The 12,053-nt window shown below is 42.8% G+C and overlaps 1 long non-coding RNA gene across 1 annotated transcript in view; it reads right to left on the bottom strand.

The window, feature by feature from the left end:
• The window catches only part of LOC145398630 (uncharacterized), a 25,216-nt gene extending 13,271 nt beyond the window's left edge, over positions 1-11,945 (bottom strand). The window contains exons 1-4 of the long non-coding RNA XR_013897167.1: positions 11,829-11,945; positions 5,263-5,390; positions 610-719; positions 1-104 (exon numbers count right to left, since the gene is read on the bottom strand). The exon at positions 1-104 is cut by the window's left edge and continues 14 nt beyond it. This is a non-coding gene — a long non-coding RNA (uncharacterized LOC145398630). The remainder of the gene's footprint in view (positions 105-609; positions 720-5,262; positions 5,391-11,828) is intronic.
• Positions 11,946-12,053: the final 108 nt, after the last annotated feature.

Below are 12,053 nucleotides of genomic sequence, written 5' to 3'. Positions count from 1 at the left end.
AGCACAAAACACCAAAATGAGGTACTCGTCGGCATTGCATTGGCAGTTCCTGCATATGCCACCATTCTCTTCACACTCTGACCTCGTACGGATCTTCTCACAGTCTGCGGTGTACAAAATATATATATATATATATATATATCTATATATATATATATATATATATATATATATATATATATATATATATATATATATATATATATATATATATATATATATATATATATATATATATATATCGTGCTAAACTTGCCAAATTTGTCCTCCCCGTGGAGAAACAAATGCTAAAAAATTTACATCACTCATAACCGATTTAAACCGTTCACTAATATGGCATGTTTACAATAATTTTTCTTAACTTCAAGTTTCTCTTAAAGTAAATATAATCATCTGGTAACTGGATGACTGAAATCTTAATGACGCCGTTTCACAGAAGGGCATAAAAATTGGCTAAGTAAGGCTTTTCCAACCTCTTACTTCTAAAAGTCTCAGAGAACTGAATGAGCTGTCTAGCGTAATGAGCAATATACAAAATTACGTTAGTGTTCTAATAGCTTTAACCTGCGACTACTAAGTGATATCTCAACAGAAGACGTTAACACTTACCAATGCAACAGCCACATTCGGTTGAGTTGCAGAAGCCATAACGTACCTAATAGCATTCAGGAGGGAATGTTTCAGTGAAGCAATACCCGCCGACCTTCTCACAACTCGTACTGTAGAAGAATTTCACCAGTAGAGAGAGAGAGAGAGAGAGAGAGAGAGAGAGAGAGAGAGAGAGGAGGGAATTAATGGTTGTCGGTTGCATAAGGATCTTGAATCTGACTCTCTGTTACACTGGTTTTGTTTTTCTTGGAGGGAACAGTTTGCAGGTTCCTGGCCTTAGGTTCCTTCTTCGATGAAATCTGTTTTTCAGGTCCAAGTCTTCGTGTGTGTGTGTGTGCGTTTTGGGCAGCTGAAACTACTGTACACATCAAATCACACCAGAATCTTCACAGAAATCGCAAAAAATTCGCTGATGTGAAAAAACTTGGTCCCATTACAACTGAAAAACTTTTACTATACTTAATGAGCGATCACATTTTGACCAAAGAACTCTGCTCCCGAAGCTCGGCATAGGATCTCCGTAGAATTTTTTGTCCAGAGGTAGCAATAAAATATACTGGGATCCATTCTCGAAGCTGCAAATAATACGATTAATTTGTCAGCTGCAAAAAATTCTAGTGACAACGTTCCACTAGAACAGCACATAAACCCAAGAACCCTCCGCAGGAGCAAGTGCGAGGGGCTCGAAGGGCCCACGAGCACTTGTATAAACTAATATACAGGTAGAGAGAGAGAGAGAGAGAGAGAGAGAGACATACTCGTGTGTGTGTGTGTGTGTGTGTGTGTAAACTAACCACAGGAGAAATGAAAGGAGCGACAGTGAGTACTTTTGCATATTACATCTTCAGACCGAGTGAGACAGAAACGTAAAGGGTAGAGGTCTTTTATGCACACCCGCAGCAGGTAGTGGCACACAGAACAATGGATGACCTGAATTTTTACCTGCGGCTTAACTTATGGTCACCTGCAGCAGGAAGTGGAACACAACAAAGGATGACCTGAATCTAAAAATGCACGTGACAAAGGAGGAGGGAGTAGGAGGGGAGGAAAGGGGAGTGGGAGGGAGGGGGAAGGGGGAGGGGAGGAGGGGAAGGGGGAAGGGGAGAAGGGGGAGGGAGGAGGAGATAAATACTGCTGCTTAAGTTAAGACCTATAGGATTAATGCTTGGTGTGCCCCACACAGGTGTGACTACACCACCGGGAGATGACAGGGAATAAGCAAGTGTTAGTCTGGGGGATACTGCTTTAAAGTTAATTCAGTTAACAATTTATCACACTTAAAATGACCATAGCTCATGTTTACATTTTTTTCATTTGTGCCAGAAATTAAACAAGATTCTATTACATTTCTTTCATCTAAGCTTTTTGATCTTGCTAGAATCTAGGAGCCTGTCCAGTCAATATGGTGATCACTGGATGCTTTGTGCTGAAATAAACCACTACTCTGTTGGGCTGTCCTTACACTGTATTTATGTTGTGAGATTCTAGTTTCCAAATCTTTTCCAGATTGTCCTATGTAAAATTTGCTACAGCTTTTACACGGGATTTTGTAAACAACGCCTGAATTACTGAAAGGGCTGTTCTTGATGAGTTTTTTTTTTTTTTTTATGGTGTTCTCATATTTGAATACTACTTGTACATTGAGTTTCCTCAGTATGTGAACAACATAAAGAAAATTTTCATGGGAGGGGAGGACAAGGGTTCTTTGAATGTTCTGGCGATCTGGCTTATTAGTTTTCCCTTCAAGGAATCGTTTCTTGGCTGTATTGTGGCACTGAGTTAGTATGCTTTACATAGGACAATCTGGAAAAGATTTGGAAACTAGAATCTCACAACATAAATACAGTGTAAGGACAGCTCAACAGAGTAGTGGTTTATTTCAGCACAAAGCATCCAGTGATCACCATATTGGCTGGAAAGGCTCCAAGATTCTAGCAAGATCAAAAAGCTTAGATGAAAGAAATGAAATAGAATCTTGTCTAATTTCTGGCACGTATGAAAAGAATTTAAACATGAGCTATGGTCATTTTAAGTGTGATAAATTGTTAACTGAATTAACTTTAAGGCAGTATCCCCCAGACTAACGCGTGATTATTCCCTGTCATCTCCCGGTGGTGTAGTCACACCTGTGTGGGACACACCAAGCATTAATCCTCTAGGTCTTAACTTAAGCAGCAGTATTTATCCCCTCCTCCCTCTCCCATCTCCCCTTCCCCCTTCCCCTCCTCCCCTCCCCCTTCCCCCTCCCTCCCATTCCCCTTTCCTTCCCTCCTACTCCCTCCTCCTTTGTCACGTGCATTTTTAGATTCAGGTCATCCTTTGTTGTGTTCCACTTCCTGCTGCAGGTGACCATAAGTTAAGCCGCAGGTAAAAATACAGGTCATCCATTGTTCTGTGTGCCACTACCTGCTGCGGGTGTGCATGAAAGACCTCTACCCTTTACGTTTCAGTCTCACTCGGTCTGAAGATGTAATATACGAAAGTACTCACTGTCGCTCCTTTCATTTCTCCTGTGGTTAGTTTGCATACATATCTTCACGGTGAAGTCTGTGCATATATATATATATATATATATATATATATATATATATATATATATGTGTGTGTGTGTGTGTGTGTGTGTGTGTGTGTGTGTGTGTGTGTGTGTGTGTGTGTGTGTGGTCAAAACTGGAAAAAAATATGTAGCTTCACAGAATACTGAAACTAGGTCTAGATGGGCCAGTTTATATTTGATGCCGATTGATATTCTGAAGGGGTGTTTTGACCCCTAAAAGCAATCCCCATTGGTGTTATATTACAGGGCATTTCCGTGGAATTTCATGCTTCGCCATAGGAAAGGCTCTCATTTGTGCAAGTGCTTCGACCTATAAGTCGTTGGTTGCCAGCAAAGCAAAGTGCGGTTCGGAAACAGCTCTCAGTTAAGCATATGCTGGGCATCTAAGCAGCTAATCGTCGGTTTCGTGCAGCAGAAGGCGCGGTTGAAAAACGGCCCTTATTTGAACGCTGCCAGTCTTAAGGGTTATTTAATATACTATACTATAGTCGTGTGTATGTGTGTGTGTGTGTGTGTGTGTGTGTGTGTAGTCAAAACTGGAGAGAGAGAGAGAGAGAGAGAGAGAGAGAGAGAGAGAGAGAGAGAGACAGACAGACAGACAGACAGACACAAAGACAGACAGACACAAAGACAGACAAAGACAGACAGACAGGGAGACAGAGGGGGGAGGTTATGTCTGGGTTAGCAAGTACACATTAAAACGAGAAAAATATGTGTTCGATTCTTGGATCGATCAGACTATTGGAAAAGTCTCTCTCTCTCTCTCTCTCTCTCTCTCTCTCTCTCTCTCTCTCTCTCTCTCTCTCTCTCTCTCCGTTGTTCATTTTTTTCAACCTCTTGGAGGTTTGCGGTTTTCTTTTTTCTTCTCGTACCTCAGTCCTAAAATATAATAATTATGTGCCCCAAGATCCTATGTGTAGAACTTCTTCGTGACTAAAACCATATTTTAGTGTTAATCTCTTGTCACACTTAAGATGGAGCGATGGCTATTTTACGCCAGGTCAGGGTAAACAGGGTATCTTAATAACCGCCTGAACTGAAGAGGTCGACCATCTACTCACGATGCAATGCCATCTTCAGGTGACTTAACTGAGTAATAGCCCAAATAATATCTACAGCAGCTCCGGAAATCAGTTGGTAATTGGTGGTAACCACACAACCAAATGAACACTTGGTTATCTAGTGGGCAAAACGTTTCAGCCATGTGTAGCCCACAAGGGTTTACCTCTGAGGGTTAGTAGGAGCTTGTTTCTCACATAATATAACTCAGAGGTGAGTGAATTCCTACTTTCTCCTTGAGTGTTTGGACTGACAAACGTGATCCGGTAGTATACCTTCGTGATAAGGCAGTAAGTCCTGGTTGATAGACTGACAGAAGAACTAAAGTGTTATGATATTACCTAACGAGATAAGCTTTTACGGGGAGAATACTGACAAGATAATCAGTGATAGTAGTAGACGTGGATGAAGACAAGCTTTTATTTAGAGAGATGATAATTTTTTCCTGCGAAAAGTAAGCATGTATTACAAAAATCTTATTTAGAGAGAACGTTAATGAAGACAAAACTTTACTGGAATATAGCGTTATGAGAAGCTTCTTTCGAGAAAGTTAAAACCACTTAGTTTCAACTAGTAACATTAATGATGAAAAGCATTGAGTGAGTCAGTGTTATTCAATGGAAGCTATTACTGAAATAACGATAAGTAACAGGTTTCTTCTGATAAGAAGATTAATTTCAATGGTGTCGGGTTCCCATGTTTACCAACACACGGCATAAAAGTGTTGTGAACAAATAATAATTCTCAGTCTCATGAGAGAGTGAGGAACAGACCATCTGCTGTTTCAGAAGGTTGTATGTGTTGTGGATATAAATAATTACGTTACTACACTATTGGTTCAGTCTACACATAGTTATACTTTACATACAAATAATATGTACAATATTGACTGTTACGGTTTAATAATGGCTGTACCTGGTAGTTCTAGTTCGAAAGTTCTCCGCCAAACAACATACGTCAGCTGAAAGCAGTAGTGAAGTGAAACGTCAACCCACCCTACCCGACTTAAAGTTCTGAAAAAGCCCCTGCGTGTCACTCACTTGCGAGAGTCACAGAGCTTTGTTTGCCTCTCATCTACCCTTTTCTCCAGTCTTTGTTCCAGTTCATCTTTGATCACCTCCCTTTCATCTTGAGTTAGCCTCTTCTCTGTTTTCTCCGCCACTCGATGCTGTAAAATATGAGGTTTCATTGAATGCCGTGTATATATCCTATAATAATATTAATTACGTATTTTTCATCTTATTCGCAATGTATGGAACTATCTTCTTCTGGCTTTATTTCCTTCTGCCTATGACCTAGAGTCTTTTAACCTCAGCTTGATCAGGGGCCTCGAAATGAATGGATCTTGAATTTGGGTCTGTCTGTCTGTTTGTCTGTCTGTCTCTCTCTCTTTTCTTTTTCCTTGAAGGGAACAGCAGGCTTCTGGCCTTTGGTTCCTTTTTGCTTGCAATGACATCATATAGGTGAGATTACATAACATTCTGCTTTAAACCAAACATCTACTCTTAATAAATAAAAATCGTGTGCAGATAAAAGACTTAAACAGAAAATACGACATACGCCGGAGTGCCGCAGGGATCAGTTCTGGCGCCAACCCTGTTCCTGGTTCATATTAATGATCTCGTATCTGTCACTCACAATCCCATTCACTCATATGCAGATGACTCAACACTACATAGTTCATTCACACTCAGACATCCATTTACAAAGTCTAATATCTCTACCTCTCAACTCAGTACAGCCATCTCCATAAATCAAGATCTATCTACAATCAGTGTATGGGGACAAAACAACCTTGTCTCTTTTAATGCTAGTAATGTGTCCCTCCCTGTAAAACAATTAACTCTAAGCCCTTGGTCACCCCGTTTGGAATACATGGCGTCTGGCAATGAATGAATGAGGATGAAAACTAAATATATACAGTTTACTAATAGACAGATATTGCCAGATTCGTACATTACCTTCAGTGCTACTAATATTCCCATCTCCAAAAGTATTGAAATTCTTGGTGTCTCACTTAACAGTGCCCTCAGCTGGACCTCTCATGTCAGATCACTTGCTAAAACCGCCTCAAAGAAACTTGGATTATTGTACAGAGTCCGTAACTTCTTCGCCGATGAGCAGTTGGCTATAATTTATAAGAGTCATGTGCGCTCTCAGCTTGAATATTGCTCACCCTTGTGGAATGGTTGTGGAGAGGTTGCATTAAGACAACTAGACAAAATTCAAAATAAAGCTGTTAGAATCATTAACAACCCTGCCATTACATATAAACTACCTCCCCTGCAAGTAAGAAGGAATGTTGCCTCCCTTGCATTATTTTACAGATATTTTTTTGGCAAATGCTCAGACAAAGTTGCGTCCATGGTGCCACCTCTTCATGCCTTCCCTCGTGCTACACGGGCATCTGGTAGCGCTCATGACTTGAATGTCACTCAACCATATTGCAGAACTTCTGCCTATCAGAATTCTTTCATTCCCCGAACTGCATCTCTCTGGAACTCACTTCCCCAGAGTTGTTTTCCTCCAAATTTCAACCCACAACTGTTCAAGTCTAACTGTTACAGATATTTTATGAACAGAGGACACCAGTAATCTGGTGTATGGATTATTTTTTTTTACCCATTTGTTTTTCCTTCCTCCGTTCTGTTATTTATAAAAAAAAAAAAAAATCTGACTGGAAGGCGGACTATAAATTACTGAATATTTTATTCTATACAGCGCAAATCTAAACTTCATTCAAGAGTAGTGTCGAATATAACTCCTTCATTCTACTGACTTCTTTTGTTTTTCATTTGTCGCCAGCAAAATATTATAAATCAATTTCGGAAGAATCTACGAAGTTCTGGTTACTGGACGCTAGATCAAAACCATCAAATCTGAAAAGTCCCTCTTCAGATTACTCAAACCGTCCAGAGACAGCAAGAACTAAGTTTTAAAAAGCCATCGAACTGGAAGGGTTAATCTCGGACATAGTCAAAGCTAATTAGATGCTGGTGACATAGTTCATCGCCATTAAAGAGCTCTTCGGGGAAGTGATCGTGGTAAGCTGGTTAGGAAAGTCATCATCTCTTTGAACGCGATGTCGATCGCGTTCTGTGGTTCTTGATCATTATTATCATTCTGGGAATGAATCAAACTAAAATATCGATTTGGGCTTCAAGTGACGGCTGCACGTTTTACAATGATAGAAATCCTGGGTGGTTTCCTTGCAGCCAGTCACCAACACTGTTAGAAGAATCACTCGTAGGACAAAAACTACTCAGATTTACTCAAGATATTGACGGTGACATGCGACGATATTAATATATTTTTTCCAGATTAATATACGAGTATATGCAGTCCCAAGTTACCACGCTATGCCCCACCCTGAATGACAGCTGTTCCATTTAAGAACCCTGAGGTCCAGGACAGGAATCCAAACCCTATTTTTTTTACATTTTTGTTTTAAATACATTACCGATAATAAAAGAAAATGACCTCCCTTCCCCGTTGCTCAGTGCGTTAACCCCTTAACCACGGGTATTGTTTTGGTCTGACTGTCCTCTCCCGCGGGGGTTTCAGCCAAATGTAAACAAACCTTTAAACCTTAATAACTCTGCACAGAATAAAGCTAGAGAAAAAAAATAAGGTACCATTAGAAAGTACAAACCTTCAGCTTTCCATTGATGTAGGTTTCATGACTTCGTTGACTTTCACAGGACGGGGAGAGCCGTTAGAAGTGAGGGGTGTGAAATAACTATTTTACGCCCCACACACCAGTACCAAATGCCAACCACTCTCTCATAATAGTAATATAAACATATATGAACACTGTACATACGATAAACACCCACTCTGTGTTCATTGAGGTAGGTAAAAGGCACTTCCCTGCGGCTGCACCCGCTCTTCACTGCGGCTGCGCCTCACTTCACTGCGGCGGCACCTGCTCACTGACGTTTCCTGCGATCTTTTCATTCTTTCTAACTTCTAATATTATTTTACATATAATATGGGCAATGTACATTATATTTACAATGCACTTATTACTATATTGCGTCACTGGCGCACCACAGAATTACATAAGTGCCGCAGAATTCCACAAGTGCCGCAGATTCTCTTATTACAATATCACTTATTATACTGGCCAATATTTCCTTTATTTTCTAGGCAAAATATCCCTTATTACTACATTATCCATTATACAATTATTGGCAAAGCACGTCACTGTCGCATCACTATATATCACTGTCACTTTCAGTATTTACTCAGAGAGTGGTACTCGGCAAAGCACGGAGTTACACATAGAGCGACTTGGCATTCAAGGCACTGGTGTGTGCTCATTTTTCTCGTCGTAGGCCTTCGTGTGGTGGTTGAACATACTCTGCAGCGGCCCTGTGACAACCTGCCGCCTGCTTTAGGAGGCAATTTCACAAGCTGGTGCCGGCTCATGTAATTGCAGCACTCAAGACGGTCAGGTTGTGTGTCAGAGTGTCGCCTCGGGATCAATGCCGTCACCTGACCAAATCGTTCAAGTAGCTGCTGCACGACAGTCTTGGAAAACTGTCTCAGTGATGGTTGCCTTATGCCCCCGACTTGTGTCTTGTAAAGAATGAAGGCATTGAGCATGCACATATCGAGCATGTGCAGGCAAGCCTTCCTGTACCATCGGGTGTTTCTCCTGAGACAGTCTATTTCGCCAATCATCATATCAGACTTATCAACGAGTCTCATATTTACATTATAATCAATGACGGCATCAGGCTTCATGATTGGCTCTCCCGTCCTGTAGCTGACCTTCCCAGTTCTCTTCATTTCCCCCTTGTGGATGGTGCTGATCATATTGACAACCTTCTTGTCATGCCACCTGATCGCAAGAAGCTTGTCTGACTTCTTCAGGTGAACATCTCCCCTGGATGATGATGATGCTTCGGGGAAACTAGGCCACTCTTTCCTATAGCTCCGTACAGTGCCAACAGTGCCAATGCCGTGTTCAGCAAGGTATTTGGAGAGTTTCGGTGCTGTGTAATAATTGTCTGTGTACAGCACATGATTACCACCAAAATACCTCTCCATCAGCACTTTTACAACGGAGCCAGAGAAGCCAAGGGGGTCTTTCCTGTTCACATCCATTGTGCTAGCCGAGTAAATGACAAAATCCATTATATACCCCATCTCACAGTCACACAGCACAAAGAACTTTATCCCAAAGCGGTGGCGTTTGCTGGGGATGTACTGCCTGAATTTGAGACGTCCTCTGAACAATACCAGGGACTCGTCTATGACGACTTTCTGCATAGGCCTGAAAAATCGCATAAATCGATCCCTAATCTTGTTGAGGAAATCCCTCACTTTCCACAAAGGGTCAGTTTGGGACGGGTTGTCATTGTCAGTGAAGTGCAGGTATCCAAGCAGCTGTCGGAACCGATCCCGTGACATATACTTCCCGAATATGGGGATAGTAGTTATGTCATCCACGAGCCAGTACTCCTCCAACTCATGTCTCTTTATATGGGGCATCAAAAACATGAGTGCAAAAAAAACATACAGCTCTCTGATCCCGACAGGCAACCACGACACTTGCTTTGGTGAGCCAATAGGTCCCAGCCCTTGTGCTGCACACTGAGTTGCATACCTATTGGTCTCATCGCTGACATGCTGCACAATTTCATCATCAAGGAAGGCCAGGAAGTAATCAACAAACTCATCACCTGCGTTGCATGGGAAGGCAGGCTGTATTCCAGCATTTGTCATATCAAACGGTGGATTGTGTGGCTGGAAATCTCTGCCGTCAGTCCAAACAAATGCATCAACTTGCCCTGTGCATGGTTCAGTGGCAGGGGCAGGTTGCATTCCACTCGTTTCCCCGTGAGAAGGAGCTGATGTAGAGGCAATGGGTGAGGCAGGAGGTGAGGCAGGAGGCAAGCGGGAGGTGGGTGAGGCAGGAGGCAACGGGGAGGGGGGTGAGTGCGGGGGCGGTGAGTGGGGGGGTGGCGTGGGTGAGGGAACTGAGCGGGGGGCAGGCGCGGGGGTTTCTGACCTGGTGCATGGTGAAACTTGACCCTTTCTACCCCGCTTATCACCTCGCTTATCGCCTCGCTTATCGCCCAGCTTTGCCCTCCAACTGCCACGCATCCCCTTTGTTCTAGGCCTGCCTGCACGGCCTGCACGGCCTGCCTTCCCTCGCTTTGCAGGCTTTGGTAATTCGTACTCCTCAGATGATGTAGACTGAGGAGAGGGCACGACAGATGATGATGATGATGATGTGAGGGCAATTGGGCTAGGGGAACGGGAAATTGATGGGAAATGCGTACTAGGGCCTGGTGTGGGAGACGTGAGCCTGCGCTTCACTCCCTTCCCACGTGCAATACCAGATTTGCCCATAGGAGCCTTTCCTTTCCCAGAGTAAGTTGGGGGTGGTGGGGGGTAATCAACACGATCACTTTCATCACTGTCACTATCAATGGAAAATGGTTCACCACCAATCACTGCCAAATCATCACTGCTTGCTGTGAGTGTGTCACTTTCACTGCCACAATCAAGAGTAGTACTTACAGTTTTGTCCAGCTCAGTTCTAATTTCAGGAGTGCTCAACCCCTTCTGCCTCGCCGTCGGCAGTTCCTTTACCGGTGTAGAGGTAGAGGGAACACTAGCACTAAACATTGTAGAGGAGGAAGCGAGCGACGATGAGTCGGGACGGAGCGCCATTATCACGCACAGAGCTGGACAGATACTGACTGACGCGGGTCAGGGCAGGGGTGGGGGGGGCCCCTCGGGGTTGGAGGAGGGAGGTGTGGGATGGCTGGCATGAAAGAACTCGACAGCTACTCTTGCGTGAGAATATTTGCGCGCCGGGAAAACGCGCGGTGTTCAAAATATTCACGATCATTCCAGAATGCCACCCGCGGTTTGGTCCAGTTTTGTCGCCGTCATTCTTTTTTTTTTTTTTTTTTTTTTTTTTATGTGACCGACTCCGGGCATAGGCTTCACAGCCTGCTTTCAAGGCCCAGTAGTCCTCCTACGTACCGCACACCTCTACATGTCACCACTTCGGTGCTAACACCCACCGTCCATATTGAATACATGCTAGGGCTGTCTCATACAGGACTGGTGTATTGGTATTAGCGGGGGTATTTTTACGACATGTCGGCGGGCCTTCTGGTAGATCAGTAAAGTCTGATTTTATGAAATTCAAATCCTTAAACTGTTCCCTGCCTCAGCGGGATTTGAACCCGGGTCCGTCAGGACTGCAGGCCAACTCTCTACCGATTGAGCCACCACCTCCTGGAATGACACCCGCGGTTAAGGGGTTAAAAATAGTGAAATACAGTCCAACAATTTCCTATTCTTTCAGTGGTATTAAAAGTTAATGTCATAAATTGAAGGTTTTCCCGTCCCTTTATGTACTCAGTTTACCTCTTGAATCAGGGGACATACTCATTTTATTCTTTATAGTTTCAGACGATTTTTAAAATAAGGTAATTGCATGGGTTTAATATTGCCTTCATAAACCTTACCAGTGCGATGGGTTGTAGGAAATAAAATCGTATCTTAATAGCAAGAAAGTACGTCATCGCATCGAGGAGATTAGTACAGGTTAGTGTTAAGAAAGGCGAAGTGGACTTACAACGGACTGAGAGACCCCCAACAGGAGAGCCATGAGGAGGAACACCAGCATCTTTCCAGTTGTTGCTGCCTTCCTCTTGCACACTTGGGCCCGACTTCCTTAGGCACTAGTTCTGAAACGTTTGAAAAATTCAATATTCATATAACTGCGCTAACCTACTTTTTACTACTTTCTCTTGTAACCTCCAGATTATTTTATTCAGATTTGAGAGAATTTCTTCTAACT

Source organism: Coenobita brevimanus, chromosome 46 (assembly GCF_032717465.1).
Source record: "Coenobita brevimanus isolate Jiangsu-jjx chromosome 46, ASM3271746v2, whole genome shotgun sequence".
In the NCBI taxonomy this organism is placed as follows: domain Eukaryota; kingdom Metazoa; phylum Arthropoda; class Malacostraca; order Decapoda; family Coenobitidae; genus Coenobita; species Coenobita brevimanus.
Note: the sequence above shows the minus strand (reverse complement) of the source record. Positions and strands in the feature narration are given on the sequence as shown.